We start from the raw sequence: 7,198 nt of genomic DNA on the forward strand, positions 1-7,198 counted from the left end.
ATCCGTGCTCTTCGTTCTTGGTCTTACACGCTTATTGTTCCCTCTTGGTTCTTCTTCACATTATATATTACCTGTCTTTCCCTCCAGCTTATCCCTATTTTTCTCAGGATTTCGAACATCTAGCACCGTTTTGCATTGTCGAACGCTTTTTCCGGGTCGACACATCCTATGAATGTGCCTTGATTTTTCTTCAGCCTTGCATCCATTATCAAACGCAACGTCAGAACTGGCTCCCTGGTGCCTTTACCTTTCCTAAATCCAAATTCATAGCCGTATAACAGATCCTCAATTTTCTTTTCCATTCTTCTGTGTAGTATTCTTGTCAGCATCTTGGATGCACGAGCTGTTAAGCTGATCATGCGATAATTCTCGCACTTGTCTGCTCTTGCAATCTTGAGAACCGTATGGATGACATTTTTCCGAAAGTCTGACGGCATATCGTCAGTCTCATGAAGTCTACACATCAACTTGAAAAGTCGTTTTGTTGCTACTTCCCCCTATATGATTTTAGAAATTCCGATGGACTGTTATCTATCCCTTCTGCCTTATTTGATTTTAAGTCTTCCAATGCTCTTCTAAAGTCTAATTCTAATACTGGATCCCCTGTCTCTTTTTCCAAATGGTTCAAATGGCTCTGAGCACTATGAGACTTAACATCTGAGGCCATCAGTCCCCTAGAACTTATAACTACTTAAACCTAACTAACCTAAGGACATCACACACATCCATGCCCGAGGCAGGATTCTAAAATGCAACCGTAGCAGTCTCGTGGTTCCGGACTGAAGCGCCTAGAACCGCTCGGCCACCGCGGCCGGCTGTCTCTTTTCCATTGACTCCTGCTTCTTCTTCTATCATGTCATCAGATAAGTTCTCCCCTCATTGAAACCTTCAAAGTACTCTTCCTACGTATTCACTCTCTCCCCTGTATTTATCAGTGGAAATAACATTGCACTCTTTATGTTACCACCCTTGTTTCTACTTTATCCGAAGATATTTTTGACTTTTCTTTATGCTGACTTTTTCAGTTTCTTCACATTTTTCATGTAGCCATTTCGCCTTTGCTTTCCTGCACTTCCTATTTATTTCATTCCTAAGTGACTTGTATCTCTATATTCCTGAATTTCCCTGAACCTTTTCGTCCTTCCTTCTTTCGTCGACTAACTGAAGAATTTTTTTTTGTTACCCATGGTTTCTCCGCAGTTACCTTATTTGTGCCTATGTTTTTCTTTCGAAATTCTGTGATTGTCCTTTTTAGAGACGTCCATTCCTCTTCAACAGATCTACCTACAGAATTTTTCCTTATTGCAGTATCTAAAGCCTCGGAGAACTCCAAGAGTATCCTTCTTTCCTTAGCACTTTGTATCTCACTGCGCACTGATTCTTCCTGACTAGTCTCTTAAACTTCACCCTGCTCTTCATCACCACTAAATTGTGATATGAGTCTGTATCTGCTCCTGGGTGCACCTTACAATCTGGTATCTGATTTCCGAATCTATGCCTGCCCATGATGTAATCAGATGGAGATCTTCCTGCATGTTCCGGCCTTTTTCAATTATACCTCTTCATCTTGTACTCTTGAACGGGTATTCGCTATGATCAGGTGAAATTTGTTGCAGAACTCAATTAGCTTTTCTTCTCCCTCATTTCTACTACCAAACTTATGTTCCTTCTCCTACAGCCGTATTCAAATGTCCCTTGATTATAAGATTTTCATCTCCCTTTATGTACTGCATTGCCCATCCAATATCTACATCTACATCTACATCTACATCCATACTCCGCAAGCCACCCGACGGTGTGTGGCGGAGGGTACCTTGAGTACCTCTACCGGTTCTACCTTCTATTCCAGTCTCGTATTGTTCGTGGAAAGAAGGATTGTCGGTATGCTTCTGTGTGTGCTCTAATCTCTCTGATTTTATCCTCATGGTCTCTTCGCGAGATATACGTAGGAGGGAGCAATATACTGCTTGACTCTTCGGTGAAGGTATTTTCTCGAAACTTTAACAAAAGCCTGTACAGAGCTACTGAGCGTCTCTCCTGCAGAGTCTTCCACTGGAGTTTATCTGTCATCTCCGTAACGCTTTCGCGATTACTAAATGATCCTGTAACGAAGCGCGCTGCTCTCCGCTGGATCTTCTCTATCTCTTCTATCAACCCTATCTGGCACGGATCCCACACTCCTGAGGAGTATTCAAGCAGTGGGCGAACAAGCGTACTGTAATCTACTTCCTTTGTTTTCGGATAGCATTTCGTTAGGATTCTTCCAATGAATCTCAGTCTGGCATCTGCTTTACCAACGATCAACTTTATATGATCATTCCATTTTAAATCACTCCCAATGCGTACTCCCAGAAATTTATGGAATTAACTGCTTCCAGTTGCTGACCTGCTATTTTGTAGCTAAATGATAAGGGATCTTTATTTCTATGTATTCGCAGCACATTACACTTGTCTACATTGAGATTCAGTTGCCATTCCCTGCAGCACGCGTCAATTCGCTGCAGATCCTCCTGCATTTCAGTACAATTTTCCATTGTTACAACCTCTCGATACACCACAGCATCCTCATATATTCTATCTCATCATCTTCTGCTTGCGACGTTCACGTTTATACCTGAACTATTGTTGTCGGCTCTTGTTTGTTGTTGATTCTGACGAGAACAACCCTATCACTGAACTATTCACTGTAACACACTGTCTGCTCTCCCTTGCTAGTCGTAACGCATCCTTCTCCGGTTATTCAACTTTCTGCTGCTGTTGATATTACCATATACTCTTCTGACCAGAAATCCTATACTTCTTTCTATTTCATTTCACTGACGCCCACTATATCCGGAATGAACCTTAGCATTTCCTTTTTCAGATTTTCTAGCTCCCATACCACGTTCAAACTTCTGACATTCCACGCTCCGATCCGTTGAAGGTTATACATTCGTTGGTTATTCAGTCTTTCTCTCATGGTTACCTCCAGTTTGGCAGTTCCCTCCTGGAGACCGGAATGGGGGACTAGTTTGGAATCTTTTTCCAATGGAGTGATCAGCATGACACTTTTTCGTTATAGGCCGTGTATCGTGCGGATACACCTTATGTGTCGTTAATGCGTCTTCATGGCGTTGATTATTGTTGATTCTTCCGCCTTTTAGGAGCAGTTTCCCACCCCAAGGGCAAGAGAGTGCCCTGAATCTCTGTCTGCTCCTCCGTCTCCTCTGACAAGGCCGTTGGCAGAATGAGGTGGTCTTCTTGTGCCGGAAATCTTCGGTCCCGATTGCTAATGATTTTTATTCAAAATTTAATCAGCGGCAGTTTTCTAACCTGGGAACGAAGACCATTTTGATTAGTAATCAATGACGCCACCCCTAGACTACACAACTACGAGAAAAAATGAGACAGATAGTAAAAGTTTTACCACCTACACGGCGGAAGAGAGGATGGTAGGATGCTGCAGGTAAAATTTTGAAAACAGTATTTTGATCCGCAGATGAGGGGGATATTAGAGAATTAAACGAAACTGTGGAAGCATTAAACATTGGCAGAGGGACCTAAGTTAGCAGAAATGTGATACTCTACATAGACAGAGAATTTGGAGAGTGAAGTGCTTCACAACATACGGTTGTTAAGGAAATCGACTTATCTACTGAACTACGCTAGGGCATCGGAGGACGCGATGAATCGGAAATTTGAATGTTGCAAGCACGAGTAGAAGTTTTGGACTAGGGAATTGTAGTGACGAGGCTGTTACAAGCATTAGGGGATAATGTATGAGTCGCACAAGGGGCAGTGTCAAATTTGCAAGACGCCATACACCACGCATTGTACCGACAACTGTGTGTCAATCTTCTGTCTTCTGAGCAGTACCTGTCGGGATTGCCATAAAGCACGGAGCGAGCTACCGTCTGGAACCCAGGTGTCGAAACCTGTCCTTCTACTGACACACTGCATCAGTAGAAGTGAGGACTAACCGAACACAGTTAAATATTCAAATTCGATTCCCGATAACTGGAAATAATGAAACATGCGTATGGTTAGGGCCTCCCGTCTGGTAGACAGGTCACCTGGTGTACGTCTTTTCAGTTGACGTCACTTCGGCGACTAGCATGTGGATAAAGATGAAATTATGGTGAGACAATACAACACTCACTCCCTAGTGGAGAAAATCTCCGACCCAGTCGTGATTCGAACCCGGGTCCGTCGCATGGCATTCTGCCGTGCTGACCACTCTGTCATGGGGCAGACCCCGCTAACTGGAACACATGAACAGTTGAAGTGTTACGCCAGTCACAGGTACCCAGTGAGGTTGGGAGTTATTGTAAAGTTAGTGCAGATGAAGACACACGGGATCTTATTGATTTCGGAAGAGGGTAGCAGGCATGCAATAATGACAGACGAGGAGTTACAACATTGTTGGAGGGGAAAAAGTCGCGGTGTGTCCGAGCAGGGCAATACAAACCAGTCCGAGCACACGTGTGGTACTGTTGTTCTTAGCCAACTGGAAGGGATAAGTTTCCGGAGGATATCATCGAACCCAGACTGCATATCTAGCAAGCCAGTTTCAATTGGATCTACCGTAATTACGGAAACGAGGTAGTAGTGGAGAGTTGTTACCAGCAGGGGAAGCTCATTGAGGTGAGGCAGACAGGAAGTGGGCTGTCAATTAATGGGGCTAAATATGACATAAGAGGGTCAGCCTCCATCTACCAGCCACGATTACGGGAATCACCCAACTGAAGATATCACAACCACAGTTGTATTGGCCACATGTAGCTTTGGAATTATTGCCAGCGTCGAATATAACACCTCTTAACCAAATTTTAGAATCTGGCTTAATCCATTCCCTGGATCCACTTAGTGTTGTGGAGCAAGGGCAATTCTCAGCTGAGTGGTTAATATAGCACAGGGCCGGCCAGAAATTCTGCACGCGTGCGGTGCTCCTGCACATGTGCAACTTCCGGGTCACAGCGTGCACGCCGCAGCCGCCAGTGTTCATGTAGTGCATGTTTCTACGCACAGATGTCGCTTTATCCACTTGCTGAGATACTCTGTACCGGCGCATTCTAGTGCTCTTTCCACAGCTTGCAAGCCAACCATGGGAAGGTATTTCGCATATTAAACATTTAAAATACTGTCACAGTCTACTCCTTGAGGCGTCTACTTTTATGTTAACGGTTTAACCCTGTAAGACAAGTAATACAGTTAACAACCGTGGATTTTTATTAAGGCAACTTGACTGACGGCACGTAAATACGCGTAATGTTTTTGATCTAGTATTTAAGAAGGAGCGCACTTAGCGACTTCCAACGAACCTTAGTCATGATTTCAAATACCATTAAACCAATGCAATTACACCCACATAATTTCTGTCTCGCTGACCTCTGAACAGAATGACAACCGCAGATTTCTCGATGATCACCTGTACCATTATTGCTATATCTTTCATCAGTTCCGTCTGAAATCTGCGTAATAACCGACAATTAGATGAATGTTATGTTTTATCGACTTCAACCCTTCACACATTTAAAAAAAAAACCTAAATGTATGTATACAACAATCGGTTTAATGACCAATTTTCCTGATAATAATGTAACATGGAGCAGAATGAGGCAATAATGCACGGTTAGTAAACACTAATTTTTAATTATGAAAGGAATAAATCCAAACACGTTTATCACTGGTCATGCGAAATGATATAGTTAATATCGGGCACAAAAGCACGCCTCATTGACAAACGCAAGTAATTGCGGGAGATTTTCATCACTGATGCTTGATTGAAACGACCGAGAGCATAGATCTGCCGTCCTTTGCTTTTTCACAGTACCTGCCATTTCTCAGTTCTTCTCTGTTAAGGTTACGGTCACCAGGGGTAAACGAGACTAGGTATGTTGCGCTCTTGCTTGTACCACATAAACAGGGAAGAGGAGCCGACGCCGTTCATTTAGGACACATGTCTAATAAGAGATGTCGCTGTCGCTCGCTGTCGCACAAGTGCGCACATGTGCAGCACTTCTGCACGTCTGCACACTGTGCAGCGTTTGGCCGGCCCTGATATAGCACATTGGGACTGACGACCTCGCCGTTTCGTACCATAACACTACTCAATCAATCAATCAATCAATACAGTATGTACAGCAGCTCAGAGAAGAACAATGATTCGTGACAGTGATTTTGAGCGCTACAATAACAAATGCCGCAGTAGCTCTAACTCTGTTATGCACAGCTTTTGTTCTTCTGAGGCGGAGAGCTGACCGTCAGCATTAACCTCCGATAGTCCAGACTCCAGTTGACTGGATCCCGGGAGCATAAGAAAGAGTGAGAGTGGGGCCCTGTGGCACGAAATCAGAAAAAAGTGTAAATTTAGAGCTAATTGAAAAGGAAACAAAGGCACAAGCTGTGACGGTTAAGATACCAGAAGCACAAAACAACTATAACAAATAGACTCTCAAGTACAGTAGCATAGTAAATATAACTGGATACAGTATTTAATCCACGTGGGTAAGCTGCCAGTTGTTTTGACTGTAAATTTTCTCTGTATGTTGTACAAATATAAAGTATAACACGGGATTGGTTTCAAGAACTACCTGAGGGGCCGGGTCTTGTTCGTGGTAGAGGGTACTGTAGTGCAGTGTCCCACAACCGCTGTGTCGTTCCACATAGGTGTACAGCCGCAAAATGAAGGGTGTGACGCAAACATTTACGTATTGTTGTAAGAAATAGAGGGATTTTTGTTTTAGACATACCACGAATTTTTGTGCTTTTAAAATTATGAAATGTAATTAGTTTCCTTAAATTTTAAGTAAGGACTGTTTATTTTTTAATTATTTAATGCATGCATATAACTGTTATTATTTCAAAGAATTTAAATACAATTTATTTACTCAATATTATTATTATTGCACTTTGCTTATCTTAAGTTAATTGTATTATCGTCTGTGCCAGTGCACCGGGTATGTCTTTAGGGCGAGAGCACTTTGTAAAACAGCATCTTTTGTCAATGGCTGGATGCACGTGATTTTTCCTAACATTCTGGCGATTAGCAGAAATGTCCCTCGTATTATTTTTATTGCCTTATTTTGATATTTGTTCGGGTTTGTACTTCTTAAATTTCATTGTTCTTTTCATTTGCCACCACAGACCTCACACATTGTCAAACAACAATACGGTATTTCAGTTAAACGATACACCCTGGACATTTCGGTTCAGTTTT

This window comes from Schistocerca cancellata, chromosome 3, assembly GCF_023864275.1.
Source record: "Schistocerca cancellata isolate TAMUIC-IGC-003103 chromosome 3, iqSchCanc2.1, whole genome shotgun sequence".
Lineage (NCBI taxonomy): Eukaryota > Metazoa > Arthropoda > Insecta > Orthoptera > Acrididae > Schistocerca > Schistocerca cancellata.